The sequence below is a fragment of the Dunckerocampus dactyliophorus genome, chromosome 4, assembly GCF_027744805.1.
Source record: "Dunckerocampus dactyliophorus isolate RoL2022-P2 chromosome 4, RoL_Ddac_1.1, whole genome shotgun sequence".
Classification (NCBI taxonomy): domain Eukaryota; kingdom Metazoa; phylum Chordata; class Actinopteri; order Syngnathiformes; family Syngnathidae; genus Dunckerocampus; species Dunckerocampus dactyliophorus.
The window spans coordinates 36,655,045-36,679,984 of NC_072822.1; the positions used below are offsets into that span (position 1 = coordinate 36,655,045).

The following is a 24,940-nucleotide window of genomic DNA, read 5'->3' on the forward strand; positions in this document are numbered from 1 at the left end:
TCCCAGCGGATCCCGAGGCGTTCCCGGGCCAGTTGAGAGACATAGTCTCTCTAACGTGTCCGGGGTCTTCCCCGAGGCCTCCTACCGGTCGGAGGTGCCCTGAACACCTCCCCAGGGAAGCATCCTGACCAGATGCTCGAGCCTCTTCATCTGGCTCCTCTCAGTGCAGAGGAGCAGCGCTTCTACTCCGAGATTCTCCTGGATGACAGTGCTTCTCATCTTATGTCTAAGGGAGAGCCCAGCCACCCTACGGAGAAAACCGCCACTTCTACCTGCCATCTTGTCCTTTCGGTCACGACCCAAAGCTCATGACCACAGGTGAGGGTAGGAACGTAGAACCCACGAAAAGCAGCAGGGCCAGACAACATCTCAGGACGTGCACTTCGGGTTTGCTCATCAGAGCTAGCTGATGTGCTTGCTGACATATTTAACCTGTCGCTTGCACAAGCATCTGTACCGACCTGCTTTAAGTCCACCACCATAGTGCCCGTACCCAAGAAGAGCAACGTGACCTGCTTGAATGACTATCGCCCTATAGCACTCACTCCTATTGTTATGAAGTGCTTTGAAAGATTAGTCATGACCCACATCAAAAAGAGCATCCCGGCGGCAACCGTGGACCCCCTACAGTTTGCATATCGCCAGAACCGGTCCACGGATGATGCAGTCAACACTGCCATCCACACAGCCCTTTCTCACCTACAGGGCCAGGACACATACGTCAGAATGCTATTTATAGACTATAGCTCTGCATTCAATACAGTCAGCCCCCACAAACTCACAGATAAGCTCCTCACACTTGGCCTGTCTCCCTCCCTCTGTAACTGGGTGTTTAACTTTCTCACAGGCAGGCCCCAGTCAGTCAGAGTCCACAACCGCACATCCAGCTCAAGAATTGTGAGCACTGGGACCCCACAGGGGTGTGTGCTGAGTCCACTCCTCTACACGCTCTTCACCTACGATTGCGTGGCCTCCCAGAACAACACCAGCATCATTAAATTTGCAGATGACACTACAGTCATCGGACTGATCACTGGTGGTGTTGAAACATCATACAGAAGAGAGGTGGAGGACCTCATAGCTTGGTGTCGTGATAACAATCTCCTTCTCAATACAGATAAGACTAAAGAGATGATCATCGACCCAAGAACAAGGGAAAAGGAGCCGCATAGACCCCTGTTTATTGATGAGACTGAGGTGGAGAGGGTGAAAACCTTCAAGTTCCTTGGCACACACATCAGCGAGGACCTCACCTGGTCTCACAACACCCAACAAATTCTGAAGAAGTCCCAAAGGAGACTGTACTTCCTGAGAAGACTGAGGAAATTTGGCATGTCCACCACAATCCTGAGTTGCTTCTACAGATGCACTATCGAAAGTGTCCTTACAACCTCCATCACTGTTTGGTACGGTAACTGTACAACACGTGATAGGAAGGCACTCCAGCGGGTGATCAAGACCTCACAGAACATTGTTGGGGCAGCCCTCCCCTCACTGCAAGACATTTATAAATCTAGAGTCCTACGCAGAACACACAACCTCATCAAGGACAGCACACATCCACAACACTCACTATTCACACTCCTACCGTCAGGCAGACGCTACAGGAGTTTGAAGTCCAGGACCACAAGGCTGGCAAACAGCTTTTACCCACAGGCCATCAGGCTCCTCAACGAAGCACTCGCACACGCCGCACGCAACACACGCACACACTCATAGCACTTTATTTATTTATTTATTTGTATTATTTACTTGTATTAATGTCTCGTCTGTTGTTGTTGCTTAATTTATTGGTATATATGTTTATGTGTTTATGTTTCTTATATGTTTATGTGTTTATGTTTCTTATGTTCTTATTCTTTCATTTGTTTTCTTTCTTTTCTTGGGAGAATGAACAGAATAAGATTTTCATTGCATGGTATAACTGCTGTTGTACTATGCACATGACAATAAAAACTCTCTTGATCTTGATCTCTTGATCTTGAGAACCAACGGTAAATTGAGAGCTTTGCCTTTCGGCTCAGCTCCCTCTTCACCACAACGAGCCGATGCAGAGCCCGCTCACAATCTGCCTGTCGATCTCGTGTTGACAATAGCCCTTTGAGAAACTCATAGTATATATCATTAAAAAAATCATAGAGAAGTTCAGACATTTCATCCAAAAAGAACTCTGGTTAGCACGCTTATTTAAACCCTGCAAACTTTTCTGACCGTGCCTCTTAATAGAATCGGGATCAAGAATCGTTTGGAACGGAAATCGTTCAAATTCAAACGATGCCCAACCCTAGATGCATGTGGCACCTATCTCCTATCAAGTGCAGAGTTACAGTGCAGTCATCCCTCGCTACATCGCCGTTTGAACATCGCGCCCTCACTCTATCGCAGTTTTTCACAAATTCGTTCATTCATGAATCATCTCCGTTTCATAGTTGAAAAGGGTCCATTATTACTTGTAGTTTAAAATATATACGCATATTTAAGCAAAATGTACATATTTATGGCCTAAATCAAGTATTTAAATTAACGAAAATACAAATATAATGCATTCAGAGGACGTGATATGAAGTGTAATACAGCATCTGTGACTTGCTGTGTACGCCTTTCAGAAGCGGTGCCTGGGAAGTGACATGTGTGACGTCAGGCAGTCAAATTGACTGTGAGCTGAGTGTGAGCAGCAGGGTAGCAGTGCCGAGAGTGGCCGACAGCAGCTCCTGTGTGAATGTTCACTGCGTGTTCATGAAGCCATCAAAGTACATCGTGAGTCTCTCCTTAACCACAAACAGCGGCAGTAGAGTCGTACTCTACACCGGTCTCTAGGTGTCAGTGACGTTACACTGATGAGACAACAGCCACCAGAAAGTACGCAGCCAATGCTTACATGTGAGCCTACAGTATGTTGTCTTATTTATGTCTAAGATGGCTTATTTTCTATTAATATGTCTACTATATTGAGTGATAGGAGTGTCAAGTTGACTATAGGGGTGTTATTTCATGCCTAGAAAGCTCTAATAATGTTAAAAAGCGTATTTAGAAGGTCGGAAACAGATTTTCTATGCCCTATGTGTCTTATTTTCTCTTATTATTGTATTGTATTGTATTTGTACTTTATTTATCCCACAGCGGGGAAATTCACTTGTTACAACAGCAAGCAAGATACGCAAGTAAAGAATACTGTGTAAAGAATACATATTGACTACAACATGGTTCAGGTGGTGCAGGTGTTGTAGAGCCTGACAGCGGTCGGTATGAAGGACCTGCGGAACCTCTCCTTCTTACACCGTGGGTGTAACAGTCTGCTGCTGAAGGAGCTGCTAAGGGAACCCACAGTGTCATGTAGCGGGTGAGAGGTGTTGTCCATGATGGATGTCAGCTTAGCCAACATCCTTCTCTCCCCCACTTCCTCCACGGAGTCCAGAGGACCGTCCAGGACAGAGCTCGCTCTCCTGATCAGCCTATTGATCCTGCTCCTGTCCCTGTCCGTGCTGCCCCCTCTCCAGCAGCCCACAGCATAGAAGATGGCTGAGGCCACCACAGAGTTATAAAAGGTCCGTAAAAGAGTCCTGCACACACCAAAGGACCTCAGTCTCCTCAGCAGGTGGAGGCGACTCTGGCCCTTCTTGTAGAGGGCGTGGGTGTTGACGGACCAGTCCAGTTTGTTGTTAAGGTGAACACCCAGGAATTTGTAGCTGTCTACCAACTCTATGTCTGCTCCCTGGATGTTCACCGGTGTGAAGTGAGATGTTTTCCTCTGGAAGTTAATGATCATCTCCTTTGTCTTGCTGGTGTTGAGCTTCAGCTGGTTAAGCTCACTCCAGCTGACAAAGTCCCTGATGACCGTCCTGTATTCCAGATCATTCCCCTCTGAAACACAACCAACGATGGCTGTGTCATCGGAGAACTTCTGGATGTGACACTGTGTGGAGTTGTGTGTGAAGTCCGAGGTGTAGAGGGTGAAGAGGAAAGGGGAGAGCACCGTACCCTGAGGGGCACCTGTGCTGCAGAGTACCATGTCAGACACACAGTGACGGAGCCTCACATACTGTGGTCTGTTGGTGAGGTAGTCTATAATCCATGCAGTCAGGTGTTGGTCTACTCTCACACTCTCCATCTTCACTCTGAGTAGTGACGGCTGGATGGTGTTGAAGGCACTGGAGAAGTCAAAAAACAACCCTCACAGCGCTCCCGCTGTCCTCCAGGTATAGCAGTGATCTGTGCAGCAGGTAGATCACTGCGTCGTCCACTCCGATCCGAGGCCGGTAAGCAAACTGCAGGGGGTCCAGCTGAGTACCCACCAGGGGTCGCAGGTGCTGCAGGATAATCCTCTCCATGGTCTTCATCAGGTGAGAGGTCAAGGCAACAGGCCTGAAGTGGTTAGGCTCCTTGGGACGCGGTGTCTTTGGTATCGGGACCACACAGGAGGTCTTCCACAGGGCCGGGACTTTTTCCAGGCTCAGGCTGAGATTGAACAAGTGCCTGAGAACTCCACAGAGCTGGTCAGCACAGTCCTTGAGGATTGTAGGGCTGATGCCGTCCGGTCCCGGGGCCTTCCTTGCCTTGATCTTCTTCAGCTGACTCCTCACCTGATCATCAGTTATGGAGATCGTACCAGCTGGAATCCGTCCAGTGTGTGAGAAAGTTCACTCAGCCACGTCTCCGTGAAGCACATGAGGCTGCATTCCCGGTACTCCCTCTGCAGTCGGGTCGGCGCCGTTAGCTCTTCCATCTTGTTGGGGAGAGATCTTACGTTCCCCATGATGACAGACGGTAGACATGGCTTGTACCGTCTTTTCCGCTTCTTGCACTTCACTCCCGACCTGCATCCTCTTCTGCTCCTCCGTAGCTCCTTGGGGATCTCCGGCCTCTCCGCGCAGAGAGGGGGTGTGTGGCACAGGGCTAACAGCTGATCCCGGGTGTAAACAATGGAGCCTTGGTTGAATGGGGAGCCGTGGCTGAAGAGGTTTCCCACAGTTGAACTGAAAAGTTCAAAGAGCATCAAGGCGCAGACTAGAAAAGTAACAAGATGAACCTCCATAGCTGCACACTCGACCAAATGCGACCAAAAGAAAAAGTAAGAAGAAGACTAAAATACTATAAAAACACTAAAAGGTGGGAGAAAAGTACAGAGCTGCTGTAACCGGCAGCTACTCACACGGCGCCATTTTGAAAAAAGAAAAAAAAAGTATGTCTACTATATTGGGTAATAGGCATGTCAAGGTGACTATAGGGGTGTTATTTCATGCCTAGAGGGCTCTAATCATGTTAAAAAGCATATTTAGAATGTGGTAAACAGGTTTCCTACGTCTTATTGTCTCTTATTATGTCTACTATATTTGGTGAGTGTAAAGGTGATTATAGGGGTGTTATTTCATATCTGAAGTGCTCTAATGATGTTAAAACCTGTACTTAGAAGGCCATAAAGAAATTTTCTTTGCTCTAACTATGAAAATATTTGTACTGCATACAAGTCAGGTCACACCTCCAGAGAGGTAAGAAGCAGCTGCACAAGTGGGCGTGGGTGAGGGGTGAACGCTCGTCTTCCCGATGTTATTCCCTGCACGGTGGCGACAGGAGAGCGCCGCACGGTCACCACAGCTATCTGGTGTCAAATTAGATCGAGTTGAGTCGAGTGATTGAGGGCTGAAGCATGCTATTCACATCACATCCGTGCTCATCAAACCATTCAGGGACACACACTTGTGCAGGTGGGGTGTGGTCACTTACTGACTTACTTTAACTGAGAGTTGTTTCTAATATTCTCGTGACCTCATTCAGTATGTGAGGTGATGCAGTGCAGTGTACACCACTGCAAACCAAAAACTGCAAATGCATGCTCGTCAGCAACCATGATGACAGCATCAAAGCCGAGCATACAAATATCAAAGCAGTTTTATATTTGCATTTTTCTCGCCCGGAAAAGGGTGGAGTGCCACCTTGGGAGATGGGATCCTGCTCCAAGTGGAGGACTTTAAGTACCTTGGAGTCTTGGGTTCACGAGTGACGGAAGGATGGAACGCGAGATGGACAGGTGGATTAGTGCAACGTCTGCAGTGATGTGGACGAACTCTGCATCGGTCTGTTGTGGTGAAAAGGGAGCTGAGCCAAAAGGCAACGCTCTGAATTTAGCGGTCCGTCTACGTTCCTACCCTCACCTGTGGTCATGAGCTTTGGGTAGTGATCAAAAGGACAAGATGGCGGGTACAAGCGGCTGAAATGATTCTCCGTAGGGTGGTTGGGCTCTCCCTTTGAGATAAGGTGAGAAACTCAGAGCAAAACTGCTGCCAGATGAGGTAGCTATGGCATCTGGTGAGGGTGCCTGCCGAACGGCTCCCTGGGGAGGTGTTCAGGGCACGTCCGACCGATAGGAGGCCTCGAGGAAGAGCCAGGACACGTTGTGGAGACTACGTCTTTCAACTGGCCTTGGAACGTCTCGAGATCCACTGGGAGTAGCTGGACGAAGAAGATGGGGAGAGGGAAGTCTGGGCTTCCCTGCTTAGGCTGCTGCCCTGGCGACCCGATCTCGGGCAAGCAGAAGAAAATGGATTTGTTCCCTGATTGTACACAAAACAAACCCAACCCACTTTCACACAATTTGTACACCTTTGACTTGCTCCTCTGACTTATTCACTTCAGGCCAGTCCAGTGCAATAATCTGTTTTGCAAAATGAAAGCCTTTAAAGTCATTCAGCACAATCAAGGAAGCAACAAAGAAATAACTCCTGCTCCGTCTCACTGCAATGAGGAAGGAAAAAAGCGCATCCTTAGTGACGCTCCCTCTGACGTTGAGCCTGCTGGAGAGGCCAACTTGCATCTGGCCGTGTGGGCGGCGTCACATGGAACGTATAGCACCTCGAAAATGTAATTACAAACAAAAAGACACGGCTGAGGCCGCTGTGGTTAGACATTCAGCACCAAGGACAGCGCACTGCCTCCATGAACTCTTACCTCCTGTCACAAAAAGCTCCAAAGGAGACGACCTTGATGCTTTGGCTCATCTTTATTAAAGATAACCCCCCCCCCCCCCCCCCCAACCCCCATCACACCCACCCACCTGCTCCTTGCTTTGCATATCCTACCCAAAACCTTTAAAGCAGTTGAGTTTGTGGCTTTGGGGGAGAAAGAGCGAGCGGCTCCCTTTCCTGATCGACTCCGGTGTCCCGAGGCACAGGAATAACTTTAATCCTCCCCCTCTCTGTGCATGCACCCCACTGAGGTGCGAGATGACCAATAAATGATGTGAATGTTGATGGGGAAGAGTGCTATTTGGTGCCAGACTGAGAAACACCAGCATCGCCATGGAAATGAACTGCACATTGGATTTGTTCAATGTCTACACACACACACACACACACACACACATATATATAAGTACATACTGTACATATGAGGCTCATTTGAGTCTACTCGCGTCATTGGTGACTATAAGATGTTGCTAAAGTGACAACATCTTGCAGCTTACATGCACTCACAAGCATGCATAGTCACACATGCATATAAGAGGAGGACTGTGTAATCAAGCAGACCAAAAAAAAAAGCTACATCACAGGCAATGGTGTGCAATATGGTGTGCAATGCACAACATATGGCAAACAGCACAGGCTGCTTTAACTACTACTTTGTGGGGTGCGAGATAATGTATACCTGCTATTAAAAAAAAAGACATGAACTAAAATGCATATTAAAGAGCATGGCTTGGCTTCTGCATTAGACTAAATCAAAAAGGGGTGGATTAAAAAATATCTACAAAAATTATTATTCTAAATTCGACTACATGTGCTTCCTAAAAAATTTTGAAGCTTCGCTACAGTGAGCAAAAAAACAATTCTCGGTTGCTGTCAAATGGATCATTTCACGCAGCAACAAGTTCTCCGTGCACTTTTTTGCTGCTAAAAATAAAGACGGTGGAGGTGGTGGAAGTTGGCACCGCGCGCGTCTCGAGTGTGCACTCGCGCACATCCAATTTTGGCGCAGAAATGCAGAGATGCAAAACCAAAAGAGGCAACAACTCACCACTGAGAACAACAACGCCTGGATGGTGGCCGAACGTGCCAAAACGCTCAATGCACAAAAAAACAACAACAACAAAAACTTGGTGGTGAAACTCCTGCGCTCCTCAGCGGCACACGTCGTTCATCCCTCCGCAGGAAGGTGGGGAAAAAAAGAAAAAGAAAAAAGGTGTCCAAGTCCAAGTGCGGCGCGCTGTGCCTCTCTGGAGGCACGCTTGTGGCTCGGCGCGCACCCGTGCCCGCCTTTTAAGTGCGCGGCCATTCACACGTGGGAGGGGGAGGGGGAGGACGAGAAGGAGGAGGAAGGGCGGGGGGGTGTGGGGCTCCGTCGCCTTTCGTCATCGCTCAGGTTGCAGAGGGAGGCTCCTCGTCCTCCGAGCGTCCCCCTCCGGCTGCACATCCCAGCGAGAGAGAAAGATGGAGGTTCGATCCTCTGAGTCCTGCCGAACCACCTGACACTAAAGAACTCTACACATTGCTTTGCATTATTGCATGCTAAAAATGTTGGAATGGCAAACCACCTCAAAAAAACGGAGTTGAATTTGACAGGTATTCAATGAATAAGACACTCCCCCCATCATTTTAAAAGACTCCCCTTTAAAACTGGATTTGACTTACCTTGGAAGACTTACGTACAGGTCTGGGAACTGGTTGGGCCGCTCCACACCTAATGCAGCCATTCTTCTGCTGGTTTGGATGTCTGCTGTCATTATTGTCTTGCTGGCAGGTGAAACTCATCTTCATCTTGCTCTCGCAGGCGCCCCAAGCAAAACATCAGCTGCTAGTTGGAAGATTCAAGATTCAAGATTCAAGATTCGAGAGTTTTATTGTCATATGCACAGTAAAACTGGTGGTTCTGCTATGCAATGAAATTCTTATTCTGTTCATTCTTCCAAGAAAAGAAGGACAAACACAAGAAAATGAATAAGAACATAAGAAACATAAATACCAATAAATTAAGCAACAACAACAGAAGAGACATTAATACAGATAAATAATACAAATAAATAAATAAATAAATAAATAAAGTGCTATGAGTGTGTGTGTGTGTTGCGTGCGGCGTGTGCGAGTGCTTCGTTGAGAAGCCTGATGGCCTGTGGGTAAAAGCTGTTTGCCAGCCTTGTGGTCCTGGACTTCAAACTCCTGTAGCGTCTGCCTGACGGTAGGAGTGTGAATAATGAGTGTTGTGGATGTGTGCTGTCCTTGATGAGGTTGTGTGTTCTTCGTAGGACTCTAGTTTTATAAATGTCTTGCAGTGAGGGGAGGGCTGCCCCAACAATGTTCTGTGAGGTCTTGATCACCCGCTGGAGTGCCTTCCTATCACGTGTTGTACAGTTACCGTACCAAACAGTGATGGAGGCGGTAAGGACACTTTCCATAGTGTCTGTAGAAGCAACTCAGGATTGTGGTGGACATGCCAAATTTCCTCAGTCTTCTCAGGAAGTACAGTCTCCTTTGGGACTTCTTCAGAATTTGTTGGGTGTTGTGAGACCAGGTGAGGTCCTCGCTGATGTGTGTGCCAAGGAACTTGAAGGTTTTCACCCTCTCCACCTCAGTCTCATCAATAAACAGGGGTCTATGCGGCTCCTTTTCCTTTGTTCTTGGGTCGATGATCATCTCTTTAGTCTTATCTGTATTGAGAAGGAGATTGTTATCACGACACCAAGCTATGAGGTCCGCCACCTCTCTTCTGTATGATGTTCCAACACCACCAGTGATCAGTCTGATGACTGTAGTGTCATCCGCAAATGTAATGATGCTGGTGTTGTTGTGGGAGGCCACGCAATCGTAGGTGAAGAGCGTGTAGAGGAGCGGACTCAGCACACACCCCTGTGGGGTCCCAGTGCTCACAATTCTTGAGCTGGATGTGTGATTGTGGACTCTGACTGACTGGGGCCTGCCTGTGAGAAAGTTAAACACCCAGTTACAGAGGGAGGGTGACAGGCCAAGTATGAGGAGCTTATTTGTGAGTTTGTGGGGGCTGACTGTATTAAAAGCAGAGCTATAGTCTATAAATAGCATTCTGACATATGTGTCCTGGCCCTGTAGGTGAGAAAGGGCTGTGTGGATGGCAGTGTTGACTGCATCATCCGTGGACCGGTTCTGGCGATATGCAAACTGTAGAGGGTACACAGTGGCCGGGATGCTCTTTTTGATGTGGGTCATGACTATTCTTTCAAAGCACTTCATAACAATAGGAGTGAGTGCTATAGGGCGATAGTCATTCAAGCAGGTCACGTTGCTCTTCTTGGGTACGGGCACTATGGTGGTGGACTTAAAGCAGGTCGGTACAGATGCTTGTGCAAGCGACAGGTTAAATATGTCAGCAAGCACATCAGCTAGCTCTGATGAGCAAACCCGAAGTGAACGTCCTGAGATGTTGTCTGGGCCTGCTGCTTTTCGTGGGTTTGTTTTGTTCAGAACCCTGCGCACATCAGCTGATGTCACCATGAGAGGTGAGTCCTGTGTGCTCCCCAAGTTCAGCCACCCTCTCTGCTCATCAGGAGTTTGGGTGTCAAAGCGGGCATAGAACTCATTCAGCTCATCTGGAAGTGTGGTTTGGCTGGACGTGGCTACGCTACTCCGCTGTCGATAGTCTGTGATGTGCTGGAGCCCCGCCCACATGCGCCGAGGGTCTGAGGTGGAATAGTAGCCCTCCAGCTTCTGTCTGTACTGTCTTTTGGCCTCTCGTATGGACCTCCTCAGGTCATATCTGGCCTTTTTGTAGTCCTCAGCGGTGCCCATGACAAATGCAGTCAAACGAGCACGTAGCTGAAAGCACTCACTGCACCTGACTGCACCTCACCGCCCCGACTGCACCTGAAACCGATGGAACTATTTTGGAGCTTGTGTACCGCACTAGTAAACATTTCTGGGAAGCGCATGATATATGTTTCTGCTAAATGTCACTCCGGTGAAATGTTGGTGTTGTTTTGTGATGTATGAAGAATTTAAAGAGCTGGTTAAGTACTTTCTTTCAACTGTTTTATTGCTGCTGGAGTCGCTGTCATTAGTAATGTCCCTGCCGCAGTACACAGTGGAAGAACATCACTATACTTTCATTGTGTACATTTAAAGGGTCCCTGACATGATTCATCAACTTTGCTGAAATATGTAATGTATTGTTTGTAATTATGTTCTACGTTGTTCACAGTAAATTCGCAAAAATGTCATTTATAGATGATGGCGCCACCCATGACGAACTAGCTCTCGCAGCTCAGCTTCATTTCGTACTTTTCTCAAGGTAGATGGTCGACTTGGTTCAGTATATTTTACATCCAAATAGCAGTCGTGCCAAAATGTTGTGTTTCTGCTGGATGTTCATAGTATCTGAGCGATACTGTAAGTTTGTTTTCTTTTCCAAAAGTTTTAAGAAGCAAGTGCAGAAAACAAGAGACAGATGGACACCCACGTTCCAATCGTTAGCCAATCAGGATGCAGAACACAATGCGTGTTCATATGCTGTAAAAAAAAAAAAAGTAGGGGTGTGTATGTAGTAGATGTAGCAGTATTTGGCCCATAGACTGCATGATTTGGCCTTCATAACATCATTTTGAGAGCATAATTTGCCAACGTGGAAAACACTGTTTCTCCGCGCACAAATCATTCTTTGATATGTCTATGGGGTAGTGGCCTGTAAAAAAAACGCTGAAACAGCGGCAGGCAGAAGCGGTAGTTTGCTTGCTGGTTTGCCAAGAAGCTAAATTGCTGATGCTGTATCCATTAGTTTCACAACAGATACGTGTTAATTCCACCACAGGAGATATGAGATGTTACATATATCGGTATCAGTATTGGTTCATATCGGAATCAGAAATTGATTTTCTGATTGATTTTCTGATTGAAAAAAAAACAAAAAAAAAAACAATATCGGCATTTCGGATGTTGGCAAAAATGCCAATATCAGACATCCCCCCCCAAAAAAAGCATGCAAAATTGCACACACAAAAATCCACCAAACCGGTGAATCGCGATGTAGCGAGGGACGACTGTAAATGCATTCTGAAAAAGGATGCTATTCCTGATGCGGTACACAGGAAAAAAAGGACAAGAAGAACGGCGTCAAAGTTGCTGCAGAACAGAGTAAGTCATGTCTTGCTTAGGACCCTGTCACACCTTGACGATTTAGCCAGCGCATGCCTGATGTGATCATTTTGATGGCATACCTTGAACTGCTGACGTTTTTTTCAATTTTGGGCGTATACATAGCGTATTCATAACGAGTTTGACGTATACATGACGTATTAGTAACTTATACAGAATGTTTCTATAACTTATAGACAATTTATACCAACGAATGTGTAGCGTGTTGCCGGCGTTCACAACTTATGCCCATCGCCATGCAAACCGCACGGCAGCGCATGGCCGACAATGATGTGCCGTAGCCTATAAAAAGTCTGCCACTTGATGACTCACCTCACGAGACATCGCAGTGTCAACATCACCATCATGCCGAAGAAAATTTCGAAGACCGCTGCCAAGAAGTATCAGGGCAGAGGGATCCATCACCACCCACAGCCTCCCCCTCCCACTCTCACTCTGACGGAGATGACGCAGGTTCATTCCCAGTGCCACAGTGCCCTCTACTGGTCGAGCATGTAGCAGTATAAATATCCTTCAAGGCATCGCATAATGTACTTTATCTGTACTTTATCTCCATCTCCTCTGAGCCAACCCTATCCAAGAAGAAAGCCAAGAAGACACAGTTTTGTCTCAAGGTATGTTGACATATTACAACTTGTGCGTAACTTACAAATAACGTGTGTGAACGGGCGTCAACAATCGCATAACTTATTGCCCGCGTATGCGGGACATATGAATCATGCTTTGACATACGTTGAAAAGTTTTGTGCATGCACAAAAACTTACCCATAACTTATTCGACGTACGCCAGCGTATTGGCCAAATTTTTCATACGTTGGCATACGCTAGCTAAATCGTCAAGGTGTGACAGGGCCTTTACATAACGTGTTCTTAACACTAACACTGATAGCGACAAGGCTGTAAAGCAGGGGTGGCCATTACATCGATGGCGAGCTACCGGTAGATCGCCAAGGTAGTTTGGGTAGATCGTGTTAACGTCACTTTGTAGTTGTCATATGATATCAGTTAGCTGACATTAAGCTCCCTTCCTGATTTGCGCTCGCTCCCCCGCAGCGTTTCAAGCTACACACGAAGATGCAACTTTCATCTTTATGATTGTGATGATGGATGAACTAACTCTGCGGTAAGATGTCTATATGTATAACAAAAGTTATCTGTTCACTTGTAGCGGCTAGCTAAGTCGGAAAAAAGTGTATTGTTGACTGGCTTTGCTTGGCATCATGAACTCTACTACAGAAATCAGTGTTTTCTACACGTTGGCTTCTTAAACTATTATTTCATGATGAAATTAAAAATGTGCCCATTGGTGAAACCTTTTCAATATGTTGCCTTGACTTGGGCTGCATTGTCTTTTGCATCATCATTTTACATTCTTGTATATGGCTAATATTTGATAGCAAATGCTAAAAGGATGTAATACATGAACTGTGTGCCCTCATGAACGTTACGTAGCTAATGTGACTGACATATTAGCAGTACTCACTCACTAGTACACAACTATTTAGGACTTATGTGGAATGATCTTTATTTTCATATTGCAGGCTAAAAACGCGTGAGCACCCCTGCTGTAGAGAATTATACATGTTATATAAACATCTGTTCACAGTGATATGTATGTTTTCTGCGGGAGCGGGGGCGGCAACCCCTTCACACTCATTAAGAAGCCGATTTAAAACAATAATTGAAGGATAGGCAACTCCAGTCATTTACACTTTCCATTCTGTGTTCTGAAGGCGACCAATTTTCATTTCCATGTCTTAGGGCTTAAGTCCATGTTCTGCAAGTTCTCTATTTCGTCTCCAAATGTTTCTTACTCTTTGAAAACTATTGACGCATCGCTCAAATCTCCGCTATAATCAATGAACTTCCACCTCGTACACCTCCATGTTTGTGTAGCTGAGTGATCGTACTCCGATGGCGTCATTTTCCAGAAATGAGGCTGAACAGCGAGTGCTAGCTCATCATGGCTGCCGTCATCAACGAAAATGTCATTTTTGCGAATGTACCGTTTGCTTAAAAACAAAAAAACAAAGTAGAACATGATGACAATATAACAATATACAGTATTACATATTCAAGCAAAGTTGATGAATCAGGTCAGGGACCCTTTAGAACCTCAACAAGTCCTACTAACCTCGTCAGGTGACAAGTCAATACCACAAGGAGGAGGTCAAAACAGAAAAACCCTTGAGGTTCAACACAACTTGAAATCTTTTTCCTCATCTTAGGAGTGTCTTAGAATAGTCAACTATTCGATGAGTCAATTTGGAGGAGTCTCATTCGACTACCAATCACGCTGCCCAATCATATGAAAATACAGTATTATGTGATCAAGACTGTAGCATTCTGACTACATGGTGGGGGCGAGCATACATTTATACATAGAATGTCTTTGTTTTTGTTATAAATAGCCCGTTTTGATACAGAAACAGCCTATTTTGTGTCAATAAAGAATTGAAAATGATGTGTGTGTTTAACATAAGACCTACAGTATACTTTTAAGCGTTTTGGCAAGTTGTCGTTTTTAAAGTCATGGCTGCAGAGTTTTTGTTTACCGAGTAGACACAGCGTGACCATAATAGGAGGCAGTTACACTTCCTGCCCATCAGTTAATGTGTACCGTACTCCCGTTACGAATACATGTACTGTTACACCCCTGCTCATCACAGTAGTTGAGTTGTTCTTACACAATTGCCCCTACAGTTAAAGGGTCTTACGATGGCGACAGTCCATAAAACATTTGTCTCACTATATTAGAGGCTCATCTCTGTACTTTTTGACAAAATGCCAACCTGGCCTTCCTATTCGTCTTGCTAATAAATGGTGTGTCCTCTCTGAGCTAACACCTTATCTTAGTGGAGGAGTTTTCCTTTCCCGATAATCCTAAGAGCTAAGTTGCCAGGGGCTTTTATGTCCCTGGTAGACAAACAGTTTCTAGGTGAGGGACCAGACAAAGGGTAGCTCAAACAGATGCCTGACAAGCAACATATATCGCTAGCTCATCAGTCTGTTATTGTGAAGAGGGAGCTGAGCCGAAAGGCAAAGCTCTTGATTTACCTGTCAATCTAGGTTCCTACCCTCACCTGTGGTCATGAGATTTGGGTAGTTATCGAAAGGACAAGATGGCGGGTACCAGCGGCCGAAATGAGTTTTCGCCGTAGGGTGGCTGCAGGTTTAGAGACAAGGTGAGAAGCAATGTCGTCCAGGAGAATCTTGGATTAGAACTGCTGCTCTTCCGCCTTGAGTGGAGCCAGATGAGGTGGCTCGGGTATCTGGTCAGGATACTTCCCGGACGCCTCCATGCGCTGGTGTTCAGGGCACATAAAAAGCTTGTAGGTGAGGGACCAGACAAACAGTAGCCCAAATAGACCCCTATGACGTGCAACATATATGGAGCAAGGTGTCCCTTGCACAGATGTAGGTCACTGGGGCCCCCCTCTGGAGCGGCAAGCATGTGGTGGCCTGCACTCAACGGGCCTGGCCGGGCACAGCCCAGAGGGGCAACATTTGTCCCCCTTCCAATGAGCCCACCACTCATAGAAGAGGCTGAAGATGTCGGGTGAAGGGAGAGTTGGGTGGCAGCCAAATGCAGGTAACTTGATGAGCTGGTCCTCGGCTGCAGAAGCTCTCTGTACCTGATGGGAAAGAGCCTGAACTGGTACGTGAGGTAACGGCTAGACATCATCGGACTCAACGCACCTCAACGCACGGCAAGGGCTCTGGAACCTGTCCTCTCAAGTTGCCACAAATGGAGGAGTGTAGGTACCTCGGGTTCTTGTACATGAGTGAGGGACGGATGGAATGTGAGATGGACAGGCGGATTGGTGCGGCATATGCAGTGATGCGGACTCTGCATCGGCCCGTTGTGATCAAGAGGGAGCTGAACCAAAAGGCAAAGCTCTAAATTTACCCGTCCATCTACGTTCCTACCCTAACCTGTGGTCATGAGCTTTGGGTAGTGACCAAAAGGACAAGATTGTGGGTACCAGCGGCCAAAATGAGTTTTCTCCGCAGGGAGACTGCAGGCTTAGAGATAAAGTGAAAAGCACTGTTATCCGGGAGAAACTTGCTGCTCCTCCGCATTGAGAGGAGCCAATCTGGTCAGGATGCCTCTTTGGGGTGGTGTTCGGGGCACGTCCGACCGGTAGGATGCCTCGGGGAAGACCCAGGACACATTGAAGAGACTATGCATTATGCATGGGCTTCCCTGCTTAGGCTGCTGCCCCGCGACCCGATATCGGATAAGTGGAAGAAGGTGGTTAGATAGATGGATGGATGCATCTCTTGAATCAGCCATTGTACTTTTGAACAGTACATAATGATACTTTCACTTCTGCTTTCTGCAGGATGTTGCTGACATCGCTAACTGTCATTTTGGACTCTCATAAAGTTTCTCTCATATCCTACCCAATCTGAAAGTGAAAGTACTTATTGTTGAATGATTCATGTAAATGTAAAAACACACCTGTCAGTCACATGTTCCAGTTCTTTTGTTCAAATGAAAAATGGGTGTGTTCAAATAAAAGATACTATCTTCCGATCCGGATGTAAATACCAGGAAATAAAAGCTGAAATGTTGCTCTGCGCTTCATCTGGTGTCAAACCCAAATGTTTTCAGTCCATAGCAAAAATTTATGAAAAAAGAAGAAAACCAAAAAAATGACCTCACTGTTCCAATACTTTTGAAGGGCACTGTATCAGTGCACATAATAATCTTGCAGGCTTGTTGCATTGAGGCATTCTCAGGTAATATGCATTTGCGTAATGAGGATGGATATGTTCTCATGTCATTAACACCCTATGTGAAGGCTTGCATGTTTATCAGGCGGCTTCATTTCCTCACAGGCTGAGTCCATTTTCAAATTTAATTGGTAAGAAAAAAGCCACAGCTCACGACCAGATTCTTATGGAGTATTAATTACTCCTGTAGTTTTACCATTTAAGGTAGTGTTTGTCATTTTATTAATTTAACACGGAATAAACTATATGCAAACAATTTTTGTTACGAGCCTGGAATCTGCGCAAGGATTTTCTAGTTTGGAGTAGCGGAAAATCTAGCACTGCTAAAATTGGTGAACATATCCGTAATACTTCTCTCACAGTGAACCTGGCTAAATGTTTGGAAAAGGTACAGTAACATATTTGGGTAAACAAGCAGGGCAGGGACAGGTGCATCCCGTTGACGCAAACATTCAAGCAGTGAGACTTTCCGGTATCCCAGATGAGAAAATCGTTGCGCTTATTCCGGGGAATGTATGGCTACTACCAAAGATTCTGCTGACGTGGTTGCACCATTTACAAGCCTGGTAATCCCAAAAACATCATTCATTTGGACCTCCGAGTGCCAAAATTTCTTTAAAGTTGCCAAACTGATATCGTGTAGTGCTCCAGTTCTCGCTGCACCTGACTTCGCACGAATGTTCAAATTAGAGGCGCCGGGTCCGTCCTCCTACAAGAAGATGAACAGGGCACAGATCATCCTATCTGCTACTTCTCAAGAAAATTCTATAAATCCCAATTTAACTACAGTACCATCAAAAAAGACGCCCTCGCCCTATTAATATCACTACAAAACTTCAAAGTTTATCTCAGGTCCCATGTGCAGGTTTTCACCACAACCACAACCTTTTTTTTTTGCACCGGATGTGGAACCACAGTCGCCGGCTTATGCAGTGGTCCCTTCTTGTGCAGGATTTGAGCCTGCAGATACTGCACAAGAAGGCAGCTGAGAATATATTGGCAGATACCCTATCCTTGGCGGGGGATGTTCAATTTTGGGTTGGAGGGTGTTACAACCTTGGGGCGTAAGAATTTTGTTGTGTGTTTTTGGGCCTGATTGCCCAAAAATATTGCAGCTGAGTTTTTTCTTTTCTTGGAGGACCCTGGCTCCCCGGATTGAATGCAGGAGGGGAACCGCCTCCTACAAGAGAGGCAAGAGGAAGAGCACCTCCCATCTCGCTCTCCTCCCAACTTGCCACACCTTGGATGTGTTGGACTTTGAACAAATGGACACTTTATGTTAGAGATCTGCTGTTTTCTTTTCTTCATTTTGTAAAATCAATTCCTGGTACAGCCTGACGAGTGGAACTGGTGGTACTTGGGGCTTGAAGGAGTTGGGACCTCTTCAACATTATGTTAAGCCCTGGTGTTTCCCCAGTCGGGGCGTAACACTTTAGTCTCAGACATTCGTTATCCTTTTAACATCAAACTATCAGAAACTGCTGAGAAGGGGTTGGATTAAATAAGATCTGCTTCTTCCTACTCGTATTCGGACATGTTCAATGGTGCAAGTGCAGACATGCGATGTATATGGAACCACATTTTTTTAGTTCCCACACGGTACACGTGAAGCGAGGGACAGGAAGTGTAACTGCTTTGCTGGTATAGGTGCGCTATGTCTACTCGATAAACAAACAGAGCGCAGCCCAGCCTTTGCCTATAGTGGGAGTCGTGGCTAGTGCGAGTGCCAAGGAGAAATCAGAGCTCCAAACACCCTCTTGCGTTGTTGAAGCCTCCTGTTTGAGCACACTTCACAGTGAAAAAAATGAGTTTCCTCGCTCTATGCGTTTTTTCAAATATGTATTAATGGCTGTTTCATGGTTGACTATGGCGTATTATTAGTCAAAAAATACTGAAAGACAAAAGGTATACGTACTATTCTGACCACTAATGTTCCATTATTGAGACATGACATTAGATTACCGTCATACAGCATGGAGTCAGCCATGGCATGGCCAACATGATAGCGTGAGAAGAAGTTCTCCTCCAATTTTGTGTGGAAGTGGTACGTTTTTGGCTTATTTACTGTTTTTTGCCAGTAAATAAACTGCAAGCCAACTAGTTAGCTCGCTAGCTTGCTAATGGTTAAAGCAATGGCTGTCTCTTGTGTCCCTGCCATGATCCAATAGCTTGTGTATTAAGTTTCAAGTGACCTAAACTGCAAATGCTCCAAATAATGTTTCTATTCATTTAACCGCCTTTGCTCCTTAACGCTGTTACAACATTGGTTCTGTTCCTGCTGTGTTGTGCAATATACTTACAATATACAATGTACATTTTTGCACTGTTGGATCTCAAGTACTAATTAATTGAGTAAGCAATTTATTGTAAACAAGCATTAAAGTGCAATACAGTAGGTATAGCTGCACAATTTTGCAGGTAATGAAGATGGCTTCACAGAGGGCATCCACTGTCTGGTCCAAAAGTGTGAGCTTATTCCTCTTTGTGAAGTGCAGCATTTTCCTGTTGAAAAAGCCAGTCATTACCACACAGACGACGGCGTTCAGTCATGAGGGATGCCCCATGCAACATCTCCACATAGCCGGCTGTCGTTTGACGCCCCTGCGCAACCTCAAGCACCATTGTTCCACTGAAGGATCATGATGATGGAAAACATCTCCGGTGGGATCTCCTTGTCATGCCAGTAAAGTTGGGAAGCCATCAGGATCGTCAAGGGAGAATAAAACTTTCTTCTACCCTTCAATGTCCCAACGTTTGGTGCTCTCCTTCAAATTCCAAACCTTGAAGGAGACGAGGCCTTTGAAGAGCTTTTTTCTTCTTAAAACCCTTGGTCACACTGGTGACATTTCTTGGGTCTACCACTTGACTTCTTTGTTCCACGAGCCTCAGGAGGTTTGAAGAAGTTTGAAATGACAGTCTTACTGCATCCAACCTCAGCAGCAATGGTGCGCTGCGAGAGGCCTTGCTTATGCAGCTCAACAATCCCACCGCGTTCAGAGAGCCTGTGTCATCAAGAGATCATGAGCGTGAATACCTGAAAATCACATTTTTGCTAACAGTTTGCCTTTTATAGGCTGTGCTTTTAAGCTTTTGATCAGCTGACGAACAGCCTACATCACTTGAATGCTTTGTTGCAATAAATTGCTTTTTTGTATGACTCCCATTTCTTCTTTTTGCATTTTGAAGCTCTGCTTAGAACCTCCTTAAGATCCACCAACGACACAAAGCTAACGATCGGCTTGTTGCTGTATCACTTCAGTTCCGTAGCTGCCACAAACGTGTTTTAAACTGTTGCCAGCCTGTCAAACTAATCATATCGACAACGTTTCTTATAGTGACGCTAGGAAAATGCAAGGCTCCTCTCTTATTTACATGTTGAACGAACTGAGACGTGCAGGAGAGACACGCAGACACGCAACCACACCATTCTCTAAGATAATTTTGGCATGCTGTCTGTCCACTTTTGTGTAGACGAAAAGGCTCCCGTACATTTTGTACAAGGTAAACACCCAGCAAGACATGAAATCAGAGTCTCAACATCGAACCTGAGTTGCCAGGATCACAGTGGGCGGCCGTGTTCGAGCAGCAGCACTTTTTGAACTAACTGGAATTTAGTTCTGTGTGCCGGCCCCGTGCCCTTAATGTGTGTGCGTCATCTGAAAGATAAGAGCAAAAACACATGCGGGGAGTACTCGGTGACTGTATCTATTATAGTCGTTATGATAAATGAAGGCAATTATTTTCTTCTATTCCCGGCTCAACCTTAACAAGTGTTGGTGGCGATGCCTCACTCGGCGACCTCACGCACGGGAAGCGGCGGGGTGATGTGGTCTTTTGTCATCCTGCGTATTAAGAGGGGCACAAAAGTGAGACCCTCCTCGTCATGATACCTGTCATATGGTTATTTGGAACATGAAACGATGTCCTATAAGCACGGTTTGGTACATGCCTCAATTTTAAGGTCACAGTTGGGTTCACTTAAGTGTCAGTCAGAGATCATAAAACTGCTTAGCTTTTAAATGAAACTTTTTATTATTAAGGGAGAAAAGACATCCACAGCTACAGTATATGGCCGTGTATGAAAGAGTGATTGCCCCCTAAACCTAATAACTGGTTGGGCCCCCCTTAGTAGCAACAACTGCAATCACCTTGCAATGAGTCTCTTCCAGAGCTGAGGAGGAATTTAGCAGAATTGTTGTCATTCAGCCACATTGGAGGCTTTTCCTTTTGAAGGTCATGCCACAGCATCTCAATAGGATTCAGGTCAGGACTTGGACTAGACCACTCCAAAGTCTTCATCCATTCAGAGGTGGACTTGCTGGTGTGTTTTGGATCATTGTCCTGCTGCAGAACCCAAGTTGCTTTCAGCTTGAGGTCACCAACAGATGGTTGGACATTCTCCTTCAGCACAATTCATGCTTCCATTTATCACAGCGAGTCTTCCAGGTCCTGAAGCTGCAAAACAGCCCCAGACCATCACACTACCACCACCATATTTTACTGTTGCTATGATGTTCTTTTTCTGAAATGCGGCGTTACTTTTATGTTAGATGTAATGGGAATACACCTTCCAAAAGGTTAAACTTTTGAGTATTTTCCCAAAGGTCTTGGGGGTCATCAAGATGTTTTCTGGCAAAACTGAGACGAGCCTTAATGTTGTTTTTGTTCAGCAGTGGTTTTGGTCTTGGAACTCTGCCATGCAGGCCGTTTTTGCCCAGTGTCTTTCTTATGGTGGAGTCATGAACACTGACCTTAACTGAGGCAAGTGAGGCTTGCAGTTCTTTGGATGTTGTTGTGGGGTCTTTTGTGACTTTTAGGATGAGTCGTCGCTGTGCTCTTGGGGTCATTTTGGTTGGCCGGCCACTCCTGGGAAGGTTCACCACTGTTCCATGTTTTGGCTATTTGTGGTTAATGGCTCTCACTGTGGTTGGCTGGAGTCCCAAAGCTTTAGAAATGGCTTTAAAACCTTTTCCACACTGATAGATCTCAATTCATCTCAGTTAAGTTACGTTTTAACAGGGGGAAGCAATCACTTTTTCACACAGGGCCATGTAGCTTTGTTTCATTGTGTGTTGAGTTGTGTTGTCATTGACTAATACTTACATTTCTTTGATGATCTGAAACATTTAATTGTGGCAAACATGCACAGAAATAAGAAATCAGGAAGGGGGTAAACACTTTTTCACACCATTGTAAGTTTACCAAACAGCATTATAGCATTAAAGCAGGAGTGCAGAACATTCAGAGAGAGATTCTGTGACCACATTATAAGCACTATTAATTGATTCATTTTCACTATACTCAATCAAGTACATTTTATTTAAATTTGACAGGCAAACTATCATAAAAATGCAAAAGCCTGGACGTAAACAAGGACGTATGGTTATGTGCAGGCACACACACATGCTGATTGAGTGCGTGCACACACACATGTATTCGTGGTCGGCCGTGTCATTATGTCAATCACTTCCTGCCTGAGTGATGCCATCTGCCCTCTCATAAAGCCACACAACCACATGCGGATCACTGTTGCAAAGCCCCCGCTTAGCCCCCGCTGTATTGCTCAGCGTTAAGACTTACAACACTTTCATGGCTTTCTACGACGCACACGACCTCATGCGTGCGTGCGTCCACCTCGGCCTAAACTACATTTTTGTTGGCAGATTCAGGAATCCTAAGTAGACCTTTGCTACCGACTTTGCATTGCTATTAAACAAAATAGATCTAGGCGTCCTTCCCCTATAAAATAACAATCACGTCCCATATTTGAGATGACAACCATTCCTCCACGTGCTGCACTGCAATGTGTCGCAAACAGGTGTGTCTCTTCTCGTGTCACTATTTATTCATTCATTAACCGCCCTTCGCATTCATTTCAAGCAAAGTGTCGCCATGGCAACATTTTAATTACGTGCCCACCCGTATTTCTGCACGGTGGCAGGATGTCTAGAAGTGAATAAATGTGTTCAAAATGGCTGAGGAGAAGACACGTCATTCCTTACAGGAAAACCCATCATCCACCATCCTTACGTGAGACATGAGCACACGTCTTTCTCTTTTCTCTGCCTTCTAAAGAGAGAAAAACAGCTAGCACGAGGCAGTTAAGTCGACTGTAAAGGCCTCTAAAAAAACCTTAAAAAAGCGCCAACAACGCTTCGTTTACATAATGTGACCTGCACATTTTTAACCAAGCTACAGCGACATTGTTATTATTATTATTAAGACTGTTACGCCCAAGAACTACAGTACTGGCGTAGTGACACCTCGCCACACTACACCAGCTAGCTCATAGCCTCAGGCCACTAGCAAAACGTAACTGCATGCTCACAGCATGGATAGAAAACCATAAAACCTTGTTGGAGGTTGTTGGTAGGGTTGTGAATAATAAACCAACACGACCGGCACCCTGTTTGACAAGCGAATGATTCAGCTACGCCGTGTAGCAGCCTCCTGTATTGACAAGAAACAGCCATAAATCTTTACACGAATGGATTGTGGAGACGCAAGAGAAGCAATCGGTAGACAGAGTGTCTTATAAACAACGGGATAGCCTGGGCTGCCGGCGAATGGATTGTTGCACATGCTCCGTAGCTTGCCATGGCTGATGACGAGAATGGATGTAAATAGTAGCAGGCGCGCTGTCTAGCTGCTAGCTTGTTCCACCAGCTACAGGTCCCATCGGGTCTTCTCGCAAATCGCCATCGTTGGCAGGAGCATCATTGCCACATTAGATAGCAAAACAGCAGCAGCAGGCATCCTTGCTGGCGCACTTTCACGACGTCACTACCAGTTGTCCATTCATTTGTCATTTGTAATTACATTTGCATCATTTTCTGCATGTAAAACTAAAATTAGCTATAAAATGTGTTTTGTGTTAATATTTTTGGGTGTCGAACAGATAAATTGGATTTACATTATTTTCTATGGGATTTGCTTTTTTTAAAGTCTTAAAGTATTTTAGTTTGAGTCGGACCTTCTGGAACAGATTAATGACATAAACCGAGGCACCACTGTACTTCTTCACGTCTAGCGTGGAAATGACAGCACAAAATTGTTACGTCATTCGTCGGCAACAAGCCAAAAGCTCCGTCTTCGCCGTCCACACACATACGCTGAAGCCAAAGTTGTCCAAAATCTTCACCCTGGCCAGAACTTTCCAAAAGAGGCCAAAAAATTCCATATTCGTGTGGACATAGCCTGATGACCTCCTCCTTTGTAGAGTCTCTTTAAAATGGAGCTGTTTTGCACTTTTGTCTTTTTGTTGTTTTGTTCTTTCCTAACCTTAAACACAATGAGAAATTACTTTTGCTCTCAAAAATGTATTAGATTTCCTTAAAAACAGCTATGACTGACTTCCAAAAGTAGCATGAGAAATGATTTCTGATGTCAGTGATGCGTTTCTCATTTTACTGGACTGGAAATGAGGTGGGCAGCGCAGGGAAGGAGGTGATAAGGCTTCAAGAATACTAACAGGAATGTGAAGGAAGCCTTCCTTTTCATGTCATCCCAAACATCATATCAGTCTTCTCGTGGCTCTTTCTGCAGGGTGAAAGAGGAAATGTGCAAAGACCTTAGGACCGATGTGAGGCGGAGAGACTGCAGGACAATTTCATGCTGGATCTTGAACTTGAAGGAGGAAACGCCCACTCTTTGTTGGCGCTCGAAGCCAGGAGGACGAGCACCGCTGAAAGTGTCAAACTGATCCACTTGTTTTGCAGAATCAAGGCCTTCAGGGGAAAAAAAACAAGGCACACTTTGTTTCTGTTTGCTCTTTTTGAAAAGAATCTCAAGGATGTGATGTGTGAGAGTCAAACAAGCAGTGGGTGGCGTGAGGGAAATCACAGGCTTTTTTCCACATGAGAAGAAGTCCCTGGTCCAGAGCCCCTACTGACATTCGTGATGGATCGTTCACTCTCTGCTACCTGGAACTACAGTGTATTTACAATCTTCCCTCGTTTATCGCAGTTAATTTCTTCCAGACCCAACTGCGACAAGTAAAAAACTGAATATTGTTGTACCTAGAGCATAGAAAAGCTGTTTATGACTTCTAAATATGGATTTTAACATTATTACAGCCTTGTAGACATGAAATG

The 24,940-nt window shown here is 45.5% G+C and overlaps 1 protein-coding gene and 1 long non-coding RNA gene across 4 annotated transcripts in view; both read right to left on the minus strand.

Moving 5' to 3' along the window:
- nos1 (nitric oxide synthase 1 (neuronal)) overlaps window positions 1–8,226 on the minus strand; it is an 82,271-nt gene extending 74,045 nt beyond the window's left edge. For all 3 annotated transcript variants that reach the window (XR_008570053.1, XR_008570054.1, XM_054773361.1), the window contains exon 1: window positions 8,008–8,226. The gene's annotated coding sequence lies outside the window, so the exon portion shown is untranslated. The remainder of the gene's footprint in view (window positions 1–8,007) is intronic.
- Window positions 8,227–8,678: 452 nt separating this feature from the next.
- On the minus strand, window positions 8,679–24,545 carry LOC129180142 (uncharacterized). Its single transcript, XR_008570099.1, has 4 exons — window positions 24,418–24,545; window positions 20,610–20,689; window positions 20,393–20,503; window positions 8,679–8,784 (listed from the first exon to the last, which is right to left on the minus strand). It is a non-coding gene; the product is annotated as an uncharacterized LOC129180142 (long non-coding RNA).
- Window positions 24,546–24,940: the final 395 nt, after the last annotated feature.